The sequence below is a fragment of the Zosterops lateralis genome (assembly GCF_965231275.1).
Source record: "Zosterops lateralis genome assembly, chromosome: 2".
Classification (NCBI taxonomy): domain Eukaryota; kingdom Metazoa; phylum Chordata; class Aves; order Passeriformes; family Zosteropidae; genus Zosterops; species Zosterops lateralis.
In genome coordinates, this window is record NC_139763.1 from 12,364,845 (window position 1) to 12,387,395 (window position 22,551).

Below are 22,551 nucleotides of genomic sequence, written 5' to 3' on the forward strand. Positions count from 1 at the left end.
AATTTTCCTAACAATATCCAGGACATATTGTAAATAAGTAGAGCTTTTCCTTCCTTTGTGAGAATAAGTAGTTAATAATAAATATAAGGAAAAAATCAATTAAAAAATAATGAAACCCCAAGCCTGTAGTGTAATATTAGGCTCTGTGAATGAAAATATTTTGGTTGATACTTCCTCACTTAAAACTAATTGTTTATAATTATGTCTTCAAAACAGATTGATCTGTGGATACCTGAGGTTTGTGATAAATATCTAATGAGAATAAATACAAGACAAATCATGCTGAGACCATTGTATTTACTTCAGCTTCTGTCAAGATCTGAAACCCAAATGCAGATACAGTTCACACATTTTGTGCCACAAGTGTTAAAATATAATGACTTAAATTGTTACTGTTCACTTGATTAAAAATATTTTAGTGAAGTTATAAGCAAACCCTTAGAAACATTTCAGCAATGTTTAGATGTTACAAATAATCATCATGCACTGTCTGTAGTTTTCCATAGAGCCTCATATTTTTTAATTGATTAAAACAACAGTAAGCACCTTTTTCTAGGTGTTGCACATGAAAAGAAATACAATGTTCTGTTTTATTTGGAATTGACTGATTTACCATCATCATAAAATATTAACATATTTTTTATAATGTAGATGTCAATGAACTGTACTGAAAATTTAAAAAAGTATCCTCCACCAGTTGTAACAAAAGGCAGTTATTACTGAAATTTAAAACCTTCTTGCATTAAGGGGTTTTTTTGTTTTGTTTTAATATTTTATTTATTTGTTTGACTGCTGTCTTTCTTTTTTTTCCTTTTCTTTCTTAATTAAAGCTTTATCAAAGAAAACACTCTTCACATGTAGAATGAAAGAATTGTGTCTTCTTAGCACCTCAGGGCACTTCAGTGGTGCTACACACTCAGGACCTTTATTACAAAAGCTATACTAACACAAATAATCCACATAAACAAATAGCTGAATAAATCTTTGTGCCTTTTCTGCTGAAAACTCTGGAGTAAAGCTCTGTCCTGGCAGGAGGCTTGTCATGAACTAGATATAACTAACAGTTTCACCTTTTTTCATAGTTTTAATAATTTCAGATATTAAAAAAATACAGAATCATTTTTTAAGTGTCATAAACAGTGCATGGACCATTATTTCATAACTTTTAATGTGAAATAAGAACCATTTCTTTAATTTGATAACTAGGTGTGAAATGCAAATTTCTGAGTCTCATTTTTGTGAGAAGCAGGGTTTTCAGGACAAACATGAACAGCCATAAAATGACCAATATCCATTATTAGGTATTGTGTCAAAACTGGTGTACCTCCTACAGATTTTGGTTTAAAGACCTGAGAGATTCTCTTTATACAATTTTAGGAACAAAGTTGTCCTTTATCCCTTCAGTTGTCTGTGAGAAAATCCTTATCTTGTTAGCTCTAGCCAGGTACACAAAGCCCAAGATCAACACTGCTCTCAAAGATTATTCAATTATATCCTTGTAGAAAACCATGAAAAATAAACCTTTGTCATAACACAGCTCTCAGGGTTAAGAATGAGCAAAAGAAATAAATAGAATATGGGATGAAATGAAATGTTTACTCTTTCATGCAGGGGAAGGCCTACAGGTATTTTTGACAAGAAAGTGCAAATGGGAGGGGGGCTAAACAAAAAAAGGAGCTTCCTAATGTACATCTTCACATACATGTGATTACTGCACATGCACTTTTGGGAAAAAAAAAAAAAAAAAAAAAAAGGTTTTGCAGTCTGAATTTGAATTCTGGCTGTTCAAATATCCCTAGAACCTTTCTGACAGATGTCCATTGCTCAGGGCATCAGCCAAGGTACTATTTTTTTTTTTTTTTTTCTTTCTTTCCCTGTGGCTTTTATTATCTAACTTAAATATATTAACCCAGATGGTAGGATTCCTGGCGCCCCCACCTTTAACTGCCTGACTGGACTGACCCACAAAGAGTCAAAGTGAGCTCAGGGAGCTGCCAGTCATAACGAAGAGTTACAAAAAGAGATGGTCATGGGAAATTTCTATAGATGCAGATACCAGATTAACTTCTTTTACATGATAAAGTCTCATTTATAAAGAGGTGAACAGAATTCTGTTTATGTTTGTTAATTTACGCCTATGTCCATTCATTGATATGGATAAAAAACAGCTTGATGACACACAAAAACCTACTAACTACCCTCTTATTGATGTTCTAAATTCTCAGTGGGGTGCTATTCATCCCCTCATTAATACAGGAGTAGGACATATCACACATTTTAACCACTCAGACCAGTTAGTCTGTGAAAGCCAGATCCAAAACTCATACTAAAGCTGTAAAGCAGAGATGTAAATGATATTTGACTGTACATCCTGTACAAAGTAATCAGAAATTGTTAAAAACAGGTTCCAATCCAACTGAATTCATTGTAAGTTTCCTAATTGATTTCAGTTTGAGTGGGGTTTATAATGAGGTATTTAATGACTGGTCATGCTTTCAGTTTGGGGATATAAACAATAAAGGAAATATTCGATTTTATTTTAAATATTCAATGATTTCTACTGAAAATTGGCAGCTGCCAGCATTCCAGAAAATGAGACTGTTAATTTATGTGACAAAATAGAAGCATTTAGCTGCTGAGAGACTTGATAAATCTATCTCTAAATGACTATTTGCAAAATCAAGTACATATTTCTAATTGTATGAGATTATATTATTTCTCCCAGCATGAAACTGGGAATGAGAAGTTTTCTGCATAGAAACTGATCCACTGGATTTAATCCGACCCTTTAATGAATACTATATTGCTGAAAATATTTTAATGATAGGATACAGCCTGAAGTTACCCAGACCTTATTTGCCTGTCAAAATAAGCAAGGAACACTTTATCATAACAAACACGAATATTTTTTAATTGGGCAATATTCAACTTAGATATCAGATTTAAGGAACAATGCTAAAAATATTAGTTTACTATCCAACTGTAATAACCAAGAATACACCAAAATACATTGGAATCTATTCACCATTCAATGTGCAATATAATTTATCTAGATTTTTCAAAGCTAAGCTTTCATTTGCTAACAAATATAGATAAATAAACTTGAGTTACTTTGGAATTCCAAACAGTGACAGAAAAAATGTATTGAGCCAGATTAGAGTCCCTAAAGTTAAACCTTTTATTTGCTATTACTGCTTCTAGTGATTCCTGTCTGCACCATAAATTGAAGGTAATGGGATAAATATACAAAACCCAATTTAATTTACATACATCTAATAATTTCACATCAAATTATGATGGTAATTATGAATGGTAAATTTCAAATCACCTTGAGTTAGTTTTTATAAATCAAATATGTTTAAATTGTCAAACAATAACACTGAAATATTCTGTTTTACAGCTTGAGACACTACTTTGCTTGTTTTCTCTAGTCATATTTTTAAATGACATCTGATTCAAATGATATAGGAACCTTAAGGCAAACTTTTCAATAAACTGAAATTGACTAATTTTTATCTGCACTTAAATTATGATACCTTTTTATTGTTTTTCTTTTCATGGTTTAACTATGATTCTTGGAAGTTACTTACACCTAAGATCTTAGTTTCACCAAAATTCTTTCACGTCAGATCATTCCATACCAATAAGAATGGAATTAATATCAAACATGAGAAGATGGGATTATAGTAAAGCCGAAGTTCCTATGAAACTATTTCAATGAAGTCAGAGACAATAGCTTTACAGTCCTTTTTCCATGAAGACTATTTTTTGTTACCAAGCTTGACTACAGCAATAGTTTTCATAAGTGTGAGAAAACACAGATGGTATAGTAGAGTGACTTGATATAAATAAGCTACCTTGCCTCTATGTATTGATTTTGACAAGTTTCCCCTATTTCAGTTCTTTTGTGAGAGTCAAAAATAAATTATGATCCTATGATCTCAATTTTTTGTATAACTGAAGGTGCAGCCAAGTCTGATAATCATGACTGGGGGTTGGTAAATTGTTATCTTTTCTTGCAGTAATTATTGACACAGAGAACAAGAAAAGCCCTGCACGTTGTCCCCTCTCTTTCCAAATGGATCTCTCATTGGCCTATCAACTTTACTCCAGTTTGTAAAATCACAGATTATACTGAACAACAGAGAAGCAGTGTTTCATAATTCCACTACCCAATATGTAACACCTTCGATAAATATATACACAAACACACATTCAAGCAAAAAAACACACAGCTTCTGAAGAGAATGCAAGAAAATGCAAAAAGAATGCTGCATGTGTATACAAATAAGTTTCACCCTTCCACTCAGGATTATGGAGCCTTTTTTCTGCAGGCTTGATGGCATAAATGAGCTTGATAATAATTTGTTAAACATCTTACTGAACACAAAGCTTTGAAAGAAATGGATTGACAGTACTGAACTCTCTGGTTTGAGTACTTTGGTGAATTTATGTAATGGTTTATGTAAGAATTTACAACAAGATCTCATTAAATTCAATTAATAATTACAGACTGATGAAGATTTACTTTTCATAAAAGCTTCAGAATTCATACTAGATATTTGTAATTCACAGCTCTTGGCATTGCAGCTAATATAACAGCAACTCCTAAAGTCTATTCATGACACAGCACCACAGAATATCCAGAGTTGGAGGGGATCCACAAGGATCATCAACTGCAACTTCTGGTTTTGCACAAGACAGCTCCAGGAGTCACCCCATGTGCCTGGGAGCATCCAAAGGCTTTTTGGGCTGTCAGACTTGGAGCTGTTACCACATCCCTGGGGAGCCCATTTCAGTGCTCAGCCACTCCTGTGTGAAAACTTCTTTCCTAATAAAATGAAAAACTTCATTTTTTTTCAGTTTCAGACAAATATTAGGTTGGTTTGTTTATTTGTTTGTTTGTTTTGACTGATCATTTTCTCTACAATTTATTAAAGTGCAGTTTTACAAGCTTTATACTTTTTTCTATTTTTTATTTGAAATACTTGTTCTATTTCTAACACACTGTTTCTTTTTCTGTTTTCCTTATCTATAATAACTTTGCAGGATTTTTCATCTTATTAGACATTTGCAGTACCAAACTTTTGCTTAAAAGATCTTCCTCTTTTCCGTTTCCATAACCCTAGAAACCCACCAAAAGATATCTCACAAATATAGCCTTGAGTATCTGACTTTCTCATCTTCCACGTCTTCTCAGTCTTATCGAGCAGTCTCTTTTTTCATGTTCTTACTTACCACATTTCCGCATTTTATCCTTTCAATCTTTTAACCCAAAATTTCAAAAGATACAGCTTCCAATCTGACAGCCTATGAAAACCACACAAATTTCGAATTTCTCAGAGAACTCAATGTTCTTCTAATTAAGCTGACCTAATTATGACAAAAATTAAAGAGGAAATACTTCTTTTTTTTTGAAGTGTCTTTAAGGCACTTCAGCATGGAGCTGGTATTTAACTAAGGTATTACTGGTGAATTCAGGTATTTAAGCCCACCCTAACCATTCAGGAAGTTTTAGGAGCTTAAAACCTAGGCTCAAGCTAGTTAATTCTCACAGAATTAATCCTTTTATGAAAGCCCTTTAGCTAACATTGTTTTAATTTAGGGTTTTAAGGAATCTGTTTTGATTTAAATTAAATGAGTTTCTGAGTATTTAAAGTAGTTTATCTGTTATTTTTCAGCTTCTGGGAATTCCAAACTCAAGCCTCTTTAAATAACAGTTACTATAAATTATAGAAAAGATTTGATATATAGGTCAAGTTATTTACACCTCAAGTTCTATCAGCATCAAATAGAAGGAAAATAAATTTACCCTGCCTCTTCCTACTATTAACCTGATCTTTACCCACAAAGACGTAGCCTGTTGATGTTGGACAGTGACCTCTACACCTGTGGAAGCTCAGAAAAACCTTTCAGCAGCACCATATTGGAACAACATGCAAATAATGCTAACAATACTAACAGGAACTGGGAGATCCATAAGCTAAAAGAAAATTCTTCTCAGCATCTCTGATCTATGGAGTTGATTAAGTGACAACTAATAATATTTTATTTCTTTCCCAAAGAAACGAGATGTGATAGACACTATACAAGGAGAAGATCTGATACCGCTTATATAGGACATTCTTAATTAGGTCCTGCACTGTGTATCAGCTTAGTTTAACATGGTGAAACTCAATTAAGCTGCTTTAACTCAGACAAGCCCTTGAACCAGTTGAAGTCCTTAAAACGGTACACAATTTGCTTTAAAAGTTAAACAAGTTGTAAAGTAGTGATTCAACTTCTAAAATGTTAATTGACATTTGACATTGTTCCTCTGAATGTGACAAATATAGAATCTTCATTTATCCACTCAGTTTAATGACTAAGCTAGTTTTACTTTTTTTTTCTGTTGATTTCTAATGGCCCTGCATAGACAATTTGCTGATGTGAAAGACAGCTGGAACCTCTCATGTTTTATGAATGGTAAAGCAAAACTCTGACCTCAGTTTAAACTGTGCAGGATTACTGACAGCAACAAGAAAAGTGGGAACATAATTTAAAGAAAAATGTTCTGAATTTGAAACAGAACAGCAATTTGGCTTTTTGTCTATTTCTGTCACAAGGTTTTGCAGTTTTTCATGCAAAAGGCGGAATCCTACAATTTATTTTGAATCATGCTTCCATTCCCCAAGAGAAAACCCAGAAGAAAAGTTAAACTCTTGGAGGGGAACACAAGCTACTTTGAACAAAAGATGTATGTCTGCATCTATAGCTAGTCATTAAACAGGATACCAAGTTGGTTTATGTTAGTACAATGAACTGCATTGCAAAACAAGTCAGAACACAGCAGGAGTTTGTCTTGGTTTCCCTGCGGGGAGAATAGTTTCAAAAATTCATAATATCAAGTGTTAATTCAAACAGCTTTGAGCTGAAAGTCAATGATATGCAGCAAATATGCAAACCCAAAAATACTGAATTAGGAAACACTTTTAGATGAGAGTCACTTTTGAGCAGGAAATGCTGTCTTAGGAGCTAAAAAATAGCACAGCTTGTATTGAAAATTATTAGCTTCTTCTGAGGACCTAATAAAATTTGAGACCACAGGACTGAAAGATATAATTCAAAATACCCATGCACAAAAGATTGAAAATAATTTCTTCAGTCTTCTTCTTCTTTTTTTTTTTTTCTGTGATAACTCAGATTTTTCTGGTTTATGTTTTTCTTTCAAATTTTATCACTTACAAACCTCAGGTGTACCTTGTGCGTTACTCACCTGTCAAAACCTGGAGAAGACTATGAAGCTTACACTCATTAAATAATAATTTCTGCTGTCTCTCTCTGTCTTCCTCTCCTGCTATCTTCTTAGCCTACTGAGAACCTCCGACCCAACTGTGGAGAGAGAGGACCAGGAAGCGAAGTGAAGGGACGCACACAATTCTTCTAGTCCCATTAAGAAATTTCTGTGACTACCACAGCTTGCATCAACTCCATTCATAGCTGAAGAAATACAGCAGTCAAGTCTCTAACAAGACTGTTTCTCTGGAACTGTAGCACTCAGGGCCAGTCACATCCGACCTGACACGTTTATCAGGCTCACGAAACTATGAGGCATTCCTGCAAACAACAAACTCAGCAGAACTCTGTAGGAAACGATAGCAAGGTTCCTTAATTCATTGTCACAATTTATGTTTAAACTAGAAATTTTTACAAATTTTCTGAGCTAAGGCTACAAAAATCAGACAGAGGGTGGCTGGGCACAACAACAGGCTCCCCAGGGAAATGATCATGATGACCAAGCTTGACAGACTGCAAGAAATTCTTGGAAAGCACTTTCAGCACACAGTGTTATTTTTGGGGCTGTCCTGTGCAGGGCCAAGAGGTGGATTCAGTGATCCTTAAGTGTCCCTTTCAACCCAGGATGTTCTATGATTCTATGGGCTGAGGGTTTGCATTATGAACAAGTATCAGCAAGTTTTAATTAAGACTTACAGTGGTGACAGTTTTAAGTCACAGAACTTAGACAGGTTCTTGAGCTTTAAATAAATTTTTTTCATGCAATTTTGAGTTAGAACATGACACTGAGTGTACCTAATGTCTTACAAAACCTACCCACCTACAGCAAGTTCCAAATTTATAAGACTTCTCCAATTGTGAAAAGATTCTTACTGAATATGCTGTATAGTTGCATACCATGTGCTCTGAGGGAAATTAATGATTTTAGAACAATATTTTTTCAGAAGCAGAAATAGAAGGGAAGATAAAAGATTGAATTAGAAGAGTCCACTAAAGATAAATCTTTTTTTCTTAATTTATTTGTATAATTTCTTTATTCTGTAGGATGATCATGGAAGAAAAAAAAAATCATCAGGATTTTACTGACATCCAGGATGCTTCATTAGTTTGCTTTAGTAATTAGTAACATCACCATGCTGACAAACTCCTTATACATAAAACTCCCATGTCTTCTTAATGCAATAAGAAATTCCAGACAGAAATATATCTTTATCATACTAACACAGTGTTTCTGGAAAAATGAGTGTGGGGAACGAGTATTATGCAATTTGTAAAATCTGTAAGAAATTAGTGGAACTTTTATGGATGGTACAGACCTGTGACTTTTACCGGGCATTTTAACTACCAACTTTACATGACAAGTGTCAAACAAGAGGATGTTTGCGTTTCATATAGTTGGACTCAGTATGTAACCTGTGTGAGTACACCGAGCCTAATAGTAAAATGACTAACCTTCTGAGGAGAAAGACCTAAAATCACACTAAATGTCAGCCCTCTGTTCTTTTATCATAGCATATTTCCTCTCCTGAGCTTTAGATTTTATTTTTAATAGCTCCAAGAAGCAAAGCTCTGAAAACAGTCTCATTTTGAAGTCTTATCCCATATTCTGGGATGGTTAAAACATCTTCAGAGAGGTTAAAGGGGGTTTAAGAGTCTTTTTATAGATAAGAACCAAGACACAATAATGCCTTCACTTTAGCTGCCATTTTTGAGGTTTCTGGACTCCTTGGCAACATTTTGAAGAACACTGGGATCATTAGACTGCTTCGAATAGTTGTAAAAGGCTAATAATATTATATAATATAATATTTAATAAAATTTAATTTATGCACACAAATACATGCATAAATATGTATACATATTCACACACACATACACCCAGAGTAAGATTTTAGGCAAAATATGGGGAAAAAAGACTAATAAGTCAGTAAAGGCTAGCTTTACATCTTTAGATCTATAACATCAGTGTTTACATTTCTACCTCTGGTTAGGAACTAGGCAGCATTTATTCTATTTTATTAATTACCTGGTTTTGCCTTTCTACTTTCTGTTTGTTCACATCAATTTGTTAGATCCATCTACAAAATGTCAAGACATTGAATCTCAGATCACGAAACCACAACAATATGAAATCCCTCCCAGCTGGAATAAAACATTTGAACTGCTTTACAGATGGTCAGTCAGTCCTCTATTAAGAGTTTTTGTGCTGGGGAGGAGGGCAATGATCCTGACAAGAGTGAGAAACTCCAAGGGACACAAACAAAGATTTCAAATAACAAGAAGTCGGCACTCTCTTTAACACATTGCTCTACTGTTGACAAATAAAAAGCATCCACTGGACCTTGAAAAAAGGCTTTTCTTTTTGTCCAGTATCTCCAGGCCTCCAAAGGTCTTTTTAGACCAAAACTGACAGGAGCAGGAGTCTCTTCCTCTTCTGGATGGCTCTCTTCTTAATTATTTGTAACCACATAAACTAACTTTCCCCCTTACTCACCCTTCCTTTTTACATGTGAATTAGATGTTTTCCAGTATTTATTCTTCACTTTGTAATGGGAAGAATTATGGAATTGAAGATATTAATAATGGAATAACCTGACAATGGAACATCTAAATATTCTCAGATGATAGAACTTCCATCTGATGAAACATAAGTGTAAATGTAAGAAAAATGCCTGTCTCTACATCAAAATGAGTTTAAAAGTGAAGTTCATTTTACTGAAATTCCTTCAAAAAGGCAAAGGAAATAATGAAACTTGGCTAATATTCAGCATATTTTGGACTTCTGTAATTAAAACAATTAAATTAAATTAAAACATATATTATAACATAAATCAGAAATTCAAATCTCAAATCACAAACCCCTTTCAAATAAAATTACATACACCACAGCAATTTAAAGCAGAGAGTTGTTTGGCATATGTCTTGAGGTCTTTAATATTTTTACTCTGTTTGTCTTGGGCAGATGCTGTGAACCACTTGTCTTGAACTTTTTTTCAGTATGTCATGCTACTACGAGGCTACTCTGGTAATCTTTTTTACTATACAACAGTCTTCAGCTTGTGTTTAAGATCAATAAAATTCTACATCCTTATAAAAGATTAAATAATCTTGCTTCTATAAATTTGAGCATTTTAGTGGGCCTTTCCATACATGTAAGTTCCTGATGGTCACAAAGGGACGATTTAGTAACCACAAAGTAAGAAATATTGTTATTTATTTAGTTTAAGAAGGACCTGCTTAATGAAAGCCAAGAAGAGATTCAGACGGCTCTAAAGGGAAAAATTAGGAGAGCATTGAAAAGAGAATGTGTGGGTTTTTTACTTTATCACACCAGAGCCAATTCACAGTGTGAAGCCTAAAACAGCAGTGGTTGTTGAACAACTGACTAGATGCAGTAGTTCAGACCAACTCCAGGGAAGCAGAAACAATTACTTGTCTGACATAAGAGTTTTTATCTGAATTACTGTTTAAATCTAGAAATAAAATATAAAAGAAATAACAGTAAAAACAATCACAATGTTTTACTAGTTTTATGAGGCACAATTTCCAATGTGTCTCACTTTAGTCATTCTAATAGAGAAGAATTTTTACCATTTCTCCCCTGCTCATAAAATACTAGATACTTAATTTCTAGCATTTTCCTCTAGCAATACTAACTCAGAAATTCTTAAGAGGATGCACATTTCTACACCACCACTCTGTGTGGTGTCACCTTCAAGATCTACCATGGTTTGGAAAGTCCCACCAGACGTTTCCAATTGAAGATTAAGTAAGAACAGGTATGGCAGAGAAAGGCAGTAAATTCCAGTCAGTCTTCAGTTGGCTAAAACCTCTCAAATGCATGAGAGGGAGCAATTTTCCCAAGAGGAGTTAGAACTTCTGTTGCTGTTCAAAACCCTCTTTATCATGTCACACTAACTCCTCTGTGAGGGAACAGAATGAATGCTCTGCCTTTGCCATTGCAGGCCCCACTTTGTTGTCAATGGTCAAGGTTCTTAATACACTCAAAATACATAAAAATGCACTGTAGAATTAAAAAGAAGTTGTTAATAAGCACTGCACTATTAATAAGTTGTTAATAAGCACTATTCACTAAGTTGTGAATAGGCACTGCAGATGGCCCATGTGTGCATCATAATATACATAATTTTAGATACAGTATTCTGCTAAAAAGAGTACAGACAGGTTTTACTGCTTTCCCAGATGACTTAGAATTTCCTGGATACATTTTTTATGTCCTAAAGAGAAAATTATTGCATGGTAAATTCTCAAAAAACAACTTAGAAATCAAATTCTAGGGATGTAAGATTTGTCATCACAAATATCTACGCGATGTTTATTTGCAATTATTGCTTGTTAACATCTTATAAATATTTAGAGACTTGATTTCCATGCTTCCGTAGCCATCCTGAAATGACCTGACTGTAAATCTGAAGGGAAGTTATGAAGTTTGTTTTCTCAAAATATGGATGAGTTTTCTTCTCTTCAATCTTTTCAACTTTGACAGCAAAGAATGCTTAAAAATGTATTTCTATTATTATCCACCAGCTCTATTAGTCTATCTGTTTGGAAAGCACTTTCACTGAGATTTTTTATAAAAATCAGAAAAAAAATTATTCTCTTCTATCAGAGTAAAAAACATTCTTCCCCTTCAGTGAAAATTTGCATTAGAATTATTTTAAAATCAACTGCACTGCCATCACTCAATTTTCTTTGTCTCTATTTTGAAGATATTTTGAAGGAAGCATTATTTTTTTAACACCTATCTGTGCAGTTATCACATTTCTAAACAACAATTTCTTGATCATATACCTATATATTTATATGCATTGAATGGAGAAATAACGATTAAAGAAAACAGACAAATTAGGATGGAAAAATAGTATTCTAGGAGCAAAAGTCTGTGTGTCTTCTAATGTGCCAACCTTGTTATAAATCTACACGGCAGCTGGACTGTAAATGGTGTATGGTCACACAGTTGACAAATTAGACCTGCCAACAGCTATGAAGAGAGGAAAATGGAGGGAATTTCACTGTGGAACAAAAAGGCAGACTTTCTTCTTTGATCTCAATTTACATAAAAACACAGCATGTTGTTTAAAACATGCAAATACAGTATGTCAGAGAAAACTGTCCTCAGACAGGAGCCCTCAATAACAATAGCCTACTGAACGGGAAACTGAATCAACCCATGGACAAAAAGCTTACTACCAATCTCTCTTTCTTTTCCTCCAATCCACTGAAGCAGAATAATACCTCATTGCCTGTACAGTCTTTCCATTCTAGGCCAGGAAAAACATATACTACCTGACAGAGCCAGAGATTCCCTGGTGCCAACTTTCAATTTAATTATACAGACAGAAAGGATTCTGAAAAGACTGATGTGTCAGTAGCTATAAAGATCATTAAATCCAATTCCTGTGGACAAAATCTTCAGTCATTTTCAAGAGGCTAAAATTGAATGGCTCCTGGCTTTCATAAACTAGTTTTGAATCAATACCAAGGCTAACTCTGCTTATTGCATGCAGAATATGCTTTCATAAAGCTCTGGGTTGAAGGAATTTGGGCCCATGTGAAGAACAGGCTCCAGGGCTGTAGGGTTGTAGGCTGCACACTGACAAGTTGTTCACCAGATTTGCCCTATTTGCATCTCACACTTAGATGAGCTCATTTGGTAGCAGAGCTCCCAGGTGTACATTACTTTGATTTCTGGACCCTGTGACTAACTCACGTGCATCTGCTAAAATAAATTAAAGTCTGATACCATTTCCTGACTTTAACATTTCCAAAACTAATGCAAATTCATTATTGATTATGTCACGGTCATAAAAGAATTTTGAATCCTGATTCTAGTCTCATTCTGATGTTTCTCTAGTACATGGCCCTTAAGACTTTTAGAGTCACTTCTGATTTATAAGTACATATAAGAAGATTACTGATGCTGCATTAAGAGCATATGTGAGTATTGGCCAGAAAAAAGCTATTTTCATGCACTAAATTTAATTGAAAGCATCCAAGAACCTATTGGCTTTTAAGCATTGATTCAATTATATGCATCCAGAAGCTTGAAAATATACGAGTTTTTATTTAAGTGAAAAACTGAGTATCTCACAACATCACAGAATTCAGTAGACCATATCTTTATTTCAAAGCTTTAAAATGCTTTTGCTAAACACATGAGTAGGGAAAGACAATGTAAGGAAGAGAAGGGGTATGTTTTCTGAAATGTCAGAAAGAAGACATTCAGTTAAATTTTAAAGTTTTTTAATCTTTTCATGCTCTGCTGCTGCAATTTCTTTTCACACTTTTTTTTTAAATGACCTTGAATATATTTGAATGCATAGCTTCCCATCTTCCCATCACAATTATTCTAACCAAGATTTCAGTTCTCAACTTGAAACCTACGGATTTAAATGAAGCTGTGTGTGTCTAATTTGAATGAGAATCTCTTCAGAATCCTGAGAAGATCCAGAGAGCCAAGTCAGTATAAAATAAGCAACAGTCACTATAACATAAGCAATAATCAGTATAGTACAAGATGCACACATATTACTTGAGGCCAGAAATGGTCAGATCACTTCAAGACCTCTCCTCTAAGAAATGAATACAAGGAGGAATGAGCACAATCAGATCACATCCTTTTTCTCCTTCTCTTGTGAAACACGTTCACTCCATTATCAAATCATTAACATGAACCAAAACAGAGGTTAGATAGTCTTAGTCTATGGTACCTTCATACTCAGTATAGGAAATTCTAATATGGGTTATTCTAGTAGAATAAGACAAATTTTTGAATTTTATTGTACCCATAAAATTAAGTAAAACAAATACTGATAATGATAATGGCAACATTTTTGTGATGTGTTTGTGTTCCAAGCCTTTGATCTATTATTCATGCAATGAAAGCACAAGAATATTTTTCTATTTTACAAAGACAATAAGAGGTTATAGAGATAGCATCTGACCTACAGGATTTGGAAGTTTGCAGCCATATTCTGTTATCATTTCCAACTATGCCCATACGTGCACAACTTCATCAGCTCTCAGCTGAACTGTGGTTTTGATGGAAAGGAAATGCAAATGTGTGCCTTGGACAGAAATCTCAGCATGCAGATCCAGTTAAAGACATTAAATAAAAAATTTATAATCATCTGGAAATACTGGAAAAGGAAGCTGATACCATGTAAACCAAGTTCAAAGTATATTCTTTGGTATGGATGAAGAGCAACTTGAAGCAAGTAAGTGGAATTTCTCCAGAATTAAAAATGTGTGAGAGTAGAATTAGTCTTTCTTCTCTGTAGTTATGTGCCAAAATAAAAACTGTAAATATAGCTTTCATTTTAAATGTAGCCAGTTGAGATTATAAAGTGAGTCAGTCTTTTTCCTCCTATAAAGCAGCATCACACATTAACAGAAATTAAGTGAAGAAAGAACTTCGCATATCTGGTCAAATCTCACTTCAATAATTTATTTACCTCCTACACTTAATAACTTGTAAAAAGTTTCTTGAGTAGATAAATACACTCAGTATTAAAAAATATAGGCCTTCTTTACTGTTTGATTTTGGCACCAGCTTGTAGGTGTTGACTCTTTCTATACCTTTCTCCCTGATTCTTCCTATACCTTTCTCCCTTATATTATTTCTATATTACTTTTCTCCATAAATGGCTTTTGGTGAAATAAGGTCTTCATTTATTTCTTTAAAAACAAAAAGAAAAAGCTGGATGAGTAGTGCTCCTTCTTAATGGCATTTTCACCAGGTTTGTTGACCTTTGGGTGGGTTTGTTTCTACTTCAGATTTTCTATAAATTTTAGTTAATTAAATATTGTGTCCCTTTTATCTTTCGATTAAACAAAAATTTGCTGTGGAAAATAGGAAGTGAAAAAGTAATTTTCAATGGTCCACAAAATGATCCACATTAACATAGGTATATTCACTCTCCTAGTTGTGTATTTAGTGATTCTTCTGCTTCACTGTAAAGGCATCAATATGCCAGAACAATTTCACACCCAGTTCCAGTAGTCAAAAGTCCTGCATTTCATGTGTGTCACTCCATTCTTGCATGAACTGCCTCCAGATGCTTCTGGCCCTCACCTCTCCCCATCAGAAGCTCTTAACAATGAGTCCTCTTTGGATTTATTTCACACTTGTGGAAATAAGGGTGACGCACCTTGATTTCACTATGGAAAGGAAGAGCCTAATATGCATAATTTCAATAGTACCATCTGCCTATTGCCCTTCTATCTCATGTTTTCTCAATTGATAAGTCTTTCTGAAACTAAAATATGATACCAAGCGAGAGTAAAACTGATAGATAAAGTCTATTTTGTGATATGGACTCTTGTACTGACCCCTCAGAGGCCTTCTCTGATCTAGGTTTCAAAAATTTGTAACTTGCTTTACATTCACAATTGTAAAATAAAAGTTCATTTACTACTTTATCTTATTGAAAATTACCTTTTAGGTCTAGATAATTTGCATTTCATTAAATTGGAATCTTAGAATAAAAGTTTCAAGAAATTGTCTTTCCTAAACCAAGATATATGGGAAGATTAAGAAAATGGGAAGTTTCTAAAAAAAAAAATTCAAAACTGAGGATAATTCCATTGTAAAGTTTGGGAATGATTCTACAATAAAGAGGAAAAGACTAATGCAATCTCTCAAAAAAACATCATCAAAAAGAGGTGAGGCTTCTTTCTCTGACACATGGAAGGACTTGTGATATAAATTTTGTTATTTAGGTATTAATGAGCCAATTTCTTAAACAAAATTCTGAATTAATATAATGAGCACTGCAGAATGAATATTCATTCTGTATTATGTTCTCTTTCTTTTTATTGAAACAATTCTAATGAAGACCTTTGGGCTGTCATACACAACCTGACTAGAATATTACATTTTCTTGTGTAAGATAAAACATGTACATGTCTTTTGCTTTTTATCTACTAAATCTTTCTGTTTAAGTATAGATCTATTTGACCTCCAACATATATCCCTTTTCCAAACTTGGTTAAGAGAAAGCAGGTCTATTTTTATGCCTTTTATGCTTCAGGTAAACTATCTATTTCTTCCATGATTTTTTTGCCCCCATAGGTAGAGTTTGGTGTGAGGGCTCAAAAGCCTGAGATGAGGCCAGTCTAAAGAAATCATTAACTACCCTTTTCTTGCGATAAATTGGAACAACTAGATGGAAGAAAGAACAGCAATGTTTAATTTCTTTTCTCCTGGGATGTGTTTTCTGTTATCTGTGTCTATAACAAAATGTATTTTCATACTGATGCGTTTGATAAACCAAACCAAAATGAAAGCTATTTAACAACTATCTTTATATAAACCAGTTTGCACTCATAGGCTGTATGATTATAGCTGTGAAAACAGTAAAATCACATTTTCTGTCTTGCAAATGACATCTCAGGTTTGAAGTTCACCATGTTATTTTAAAATGTACTAAGCTTTTGCTTTTATTTCATATGAGTTACTTATTGGCTGCACTACCCTTATATAACATTGCTGCTTAATGAACAGAAAGAACTCATGCTCAAAAAACACAGAAAACCAGCTTGCTAAACAAATGTGATTCAATTACAGTATCAGCAGCTATTTGTGATATGTTAAAAAAGAAACTGTTCTGGAAGAATCTTCATTTTAAGTTGTTTTGACAGCACTGCACATTCTCCAATGGACATCTCAAATGAACTATACCACAGTGAAATGAAAGTTTCAACCAACTTGAAACTGTTGCATGAGTTACCAACAGTAAAGTTTTAATTTTCATGGTTTCAAATATTTTTTTTACTCTATTAATTTCTTGCTCTTTTAAATAAATAAATATTATAATATATTAGAGACGTAAGTCCTTCTAAAATTTTAATTTTTAAAAAAATATGAGTGCCCTCTTCATTGTTGTGCAAATATTCCAGCATCTCAAAGACTAATTTTGCTGTTTAACAAATGTATTGTTACACACTCCCAAATTAGGAGAATTAATCTAATTTACTCTGCCATTCAAGATTCTCATGAGGTTTGATACATTTTACACAGATGGCAAATTACTCAAAGCTTCTGATTAGGACAAATTCTTGCCTCTAAAAAAAGTAATTTTTCTGCCTACAAATTGTCTGCTAATAACAAAAGTATTCATTTGAATAAGTTCAGTGAATGAGGAATGATCTTTTTCTTTTGCAGCATGAACGGTATATCTGCATTAATGGGAAGCACCTTCACGGCTTTTGACAACGATATTGACTGCATTCTTTTGATCTACCCCCTCCAAGAAGCTGAGGGAGTGGGTCATGAACTCCCCTGTAGTGTTAGAACTTGCAATGTATTTTATAAACTATTTTCAGCAATACTTGTTTCTGTTATTAGTCTTCTATGTGGTTTTTTTGGCGTTTTTTTTAAATAAAGCCTTGCTGAAGATACTTGCCTTAATCTTTTCTGATCTCCACAAAGACATCTCAGAGCCGAAGAAAAAAATAGCTCATTCTGAGAAACACCTAGTTCTGGGTTTTTGCTTGTATTCTGCTTTCCTCTTACTGTGTTTCTTTTCATTAAAGCTATTCATCCTTTTTATTTCTCTATAGGGGATATTTTGTTACCATCTCCCCTTAAAAGTCCTTTATCAGATAGAAGGAGTCAAGTTACAACGACAAATGGACCAACACACAACTCTAATTTGAGACCAGAGCTTTGCTGACCCTCGTTATTTTTCAGATACGTTTTGCTTTCCTTCACTCTTTCATTCCCTTCTATCTGCCCCTTGGTGTCAAAAGGAGGATGTTCTCTTATCTGTCTCATTAATCATCTCTGACACTCGGCTAGAAGCCTTATCCATGGCAATCTTTCTGCAGCATCCTACAAGCTGCATTCACTCCACCTAGAAGAGGACGGGGCCTTTGACACTGTGATCTACAGGCACAGCCTCGGTGCACTATTGAGCCTTTCCAGCATTTGTCATGTGGATTCTCCATCACACAGGGGCTTGCCAGCCTACATTACTTAAGTGTGACAAGATGAAAGAACATCAGCCTTGAGTATGACGGACAGGAGCTTTCATGCTCCTGTGTGATGACACTGACTGATAAAACTGCTATAATGAAAATTATCAAGCTTTGTCAAAGTAATTTAAAGACAAATCGTGCTGCGCCTTTTTTGTGCAGTTGTATATTTTTTCATCTCGCAACTAGGTAAATAAGATGCAATGAGAATGCTGTGCTGGGTGGATTTGGCAGCTCAGGTTGCTCATAGCTAAAGATCAGTAACTGTTTAAACCAATCTCTTGCACAGGCATTGGAAAAAAGCAGCAGTGCTTACCCAGTCCACTAATCAGACTTCCTGGTGGGACTGGCGGGAATGGAACTTCAATGGAAATAACTTTTAGAGACATGGCCTGGTTTTGCATGGAATTGATTTTTCTAACAAAAGCTGTGGCAAAACTAACCATTGACCAGCTTTAAATATTGACAGCCTGATTAACCAAATAAATATGGGGATAAGCTTTTGTGAAAACACAGGTGAAAAATCAGAGGAATCCTGGGAAGAGTTCTCTTTTCTTCCAGCCTGGGAAGAGGCAACAGGGGCCAGTGGGGTCAGCCCTGCTCCTCTGTGTGGCCCCCAGGCCTGGCCGGGCCCTGCTGCTGCTCCTGCTGCCCTGGCAGGGCCAGGCCCGGCGGGTCCCAGGCGGTGGAAGGGGAGGAGAGAATGTCCTGTCCCAGCCAGATCAGGCCTGAGCAGCTTGCTGGACTCAGCAGCTACTGGGCAGGGGAAGGGGAGAAGAATGTCCCATCCTGGCCAGATAGGGCCCAAGCGGCTGCAAACATCCTGCCTCTAAAACTACCCCCCATCACAGCCCTGGGGAGGCCTGGCAGCCCCTGCCAATGGACCAGGCTCCATTTCTTTTCCCCAGTGCGGCTTTCTGAAGAATCCTTCACCACAAACAGCTCTGGCTGCTGTTACCAAGTCATCTGGCCAAGGAAGGGCCCCAGCCATGCAGAGTGGCCCCGCATCTGGAGCTGGATGTGGCTGGGGCCCCTGGGATCCTGGCACAGCCCCAGCATGGCCAGAATTTGCCACCTTTGGCCACTGCCCCTGAAAGATCGCTATGACCCTCTGCACACCTGTGAGAGATATTAATTCTTTCCTTGACAGATGAAACTTGCAAAGCACTAATCTCTGAGTGAGAGAGAAGGACAGAGCGAAGACACATAGAGAGACAATATGAAGCTATCAAAGTCAGGGAAGGAGGAGTCTTAGATGGAAAGAGAGTGAGAAGATGCCTTGGTTTTAGGCTGAAATTCTTTTGTAAGCCATGGTAATGGACTGTGATATACTAGAATATCTCTCTAACTTGTGGAAGGCATGGATGGGGAGATAAGAATATTCAAATTGTATATCTGAGCAAAGTTATTTGTGGTAGCCTAAGTAAATACTGAAGTAGCTGTGATCTTATGAGAAACTTGAACAGAGAGAGAGAGAGGTAAGATTGATGATGAACATCTGTCCCCAGGAACACAAAGATCTCTATTCCTAGAGATAAAATTATCTCAGAGAGAGAGCAAGAAAAGCTTTGGTTTTGAACCGTTCATCTTTAAAATCATCCCCCATGAGTTTATGTGGCCCATTATTCAGCTCTGGGAAGGCTGCATCATATGGGAGGGACTTCACAAATGCAGATTCCCAGGCAGCTGCTTTTGTGCGAATTAAAAGCCACAAGAGAACTGTCCATCTTGTGGGCAGTTTCCATGGCAGACTGAAAAAGACTTCTCTCTGTAAATGAACTGATGAAAGGCTATTTTATAACTAGTAAACTGACCTAGGGTTCCGAGTTTTGTCTTTATACGTTGTCTGTGAAAAGGGGAAGTATCTTTTATTCTCATTCCTATTAATTTTTTCCTCCTGTGTAGTTTTCTTAATAAACCTTTCTTTATACCCTTTAAAGTTTGAACCTGCTTTGCTTTTTCTCCTAATCCTATCTCGCAGCAGAAGAAGAGTAAATCACTCTAGTGGGCACTCAAACTATGGCACTAATTGGTGCATTGGCCGGAAAACAGAAACCGGCGAACCTGAAACCACTACACGAATTGGTGTTTCCGCCCGGTTTCAACCTGAAACCGTCACAATACAGCATTGTGATTTCTCATGTCATGTGGAAAACTGCAAATTCATTGTTAGTCCCAAGAGGCAGAGGAAGTTTAAGGATCGCCTGGCTTTGATAATCATGAATCAATACATCTCTTGGACACTATGAAAACTAGTAATTTTCATAATTGTGTAAATAATTTCTAATGGAAAATACCAATTGCTGCATCCAACTTTCAATTATGATGTGCTGAAAACAAGGCAGTTTTGTACACACCTCAATGTAATAGGACTGTATTCACAATATTCTTAAAAATATACACCAGCAAAGTTTAGTGGTTTTCTTTTTTTTCCTGTAAGTATAGATTCCATGAAGTATCTTTAGATTAATAACTCAGCAATTTTTTTTAAATGTAACTCATATTAATCCTTCAGGATACACAAAGTAGTTGAAAATTAATAACAAATGGCTATATGTGGCAGTGACTGAAAGATTGAATACATTTTTGATACATCTTGAAAAAAGCATAATTTTCTTTTGCATACCAAAAAAAACCCCCAAACCCAAAACCAAAACAAAAAACAAACAAACAAACAAAAACAAACCAAAACAAACAAACAATAACAACAACAACAAAAGTCTTGTATTAAGCTTTTTGGTTTCCTTCAGGACCCTGACATAGTCCATGATGAGTTTCAAAAAGTACTGTATTTAGGAAAAAATAAAGGCAGAAAAAAGAGCACTTGTTATCAGTCATTTAATGATAACACAAGTCATAATCTTTTTGTAAACACCAGTCCAAAACTAACCTAAATATCTTCTATTCCCAGATCCTGAAACCTCAAATTAATATGACAAGTAGCCCATACTGAAAGCAAGCAACCAACCAGACACAACAACAAAAGCATGAGACTCTGTATTGGCAAAGGCAAGGAAGCAAAGGGACTGTAACTCACCAGGATATTGGGACTGTTTATTTCTAAAATATATCATGTCAGAGCAACCAGCCAACTCCATTTATACCTTTGAAAGAAGAAAATACATAAGGCATAACAAAAAAATCTGACTCATTATGGACCTATCAAAATGTCATTAAGAGTTGCAATACAAATAAAAAATATGGCATAGAAGTGTTGCAGAAGAATTCCTCATGGACTATATTAAATGCAAAAATAATGCTAAACAGTGATAGAGAATCTGAAAATCTGCTTTCCCACCAAGGATATGGCAAAAGAAATATATACTCCCTAAACCCCATAACTCATAATTCAAAGAATTTCTGAAGTCTTTGTGTTTTTCCAAACAAGAGGATGTGTTGTCAGTTCCTTAAATATATTTTAGAACTAGGCATCATTTAGGAAGTATGCAGTAATTTCGAAATGTAGTGACCTATGGCATATTGAATCATGAACATTTTGACCTTTGGTCTATTAAATAATGCATCCTTTGTGTAATGCTTTTGGACAGTGTCTCCAAAAACTATGTATACAAGGGCATAAGTTTAAGACTAGAAAACAGAGATTTTTAAATTTAGGCTTAATATTATGAAATGTATCAAATAATTAAGAAAAGAATGGGGACAAGTATGTAACAGACAAAAATGGCAAAGATTTTGTTGCCAATATCAACATATTTAATACATTGTAAACTGTTTACCTAATTTGTATTGAGCATAATAAGTGACAACAATATAGGATTCAGACTTTACTTTTGAACTCTTGCAATATGAGCCTGAGCTACAGAGTTCAAGAGTCTTAAGTTTTAGTAGGTCAAAGCTTTGTGTCCCGTTAATACTTTGACAAAGCACTTGTTACCTGAACCATCCTTATAGATGATAAGTTCCTGTATAATATTAGCAGCCATTCCAAAATGCCATGGTCTCCCACAAAATGCCCCAGAATCTGACAGAACATTATATAAAACGTCATGAAAACCAGATGACTGAGATATTGGCAAGAAAAACTGTTTTGATGGGACGTATCTCTGGTAATGCCTTAGCACAGCCTTGTGAGTATCATGACTCCCACACAGCCACACTGCCAGTGACTGTGGCTCTCCGGAGTTCTTATAAGTAAAAAGGTTCTTACACAAATGCTCTCAATAGGCCCCTGGCTTTATCCATTTCAGTTTCCTTAGTTTCTCAGTTGTTCTGTGGGAAAATCAATAGGAAGTCCATAGATATGATGAAGTAGGATCA

The 22,551-nt window shown here is 35.1% G+C and overlaps 1 protein-coding gene across 1 annotated transcript in view; it reads right to left on the reverse strand.

Moving 5' to 3' along the window:
• Positions 1 to 22,551, reverse strand: part of IL1RAPL1 (interleukin 1 receptor accessory protein like 1) — a gene marked incomplete at both ends in the record, with an annotated part of 598,003 nt that overhangs the window by 364,417 nt on the left and 211,035 nt on the right. The gene's annotated exons all lie outside the window — the stretch shown is intronic.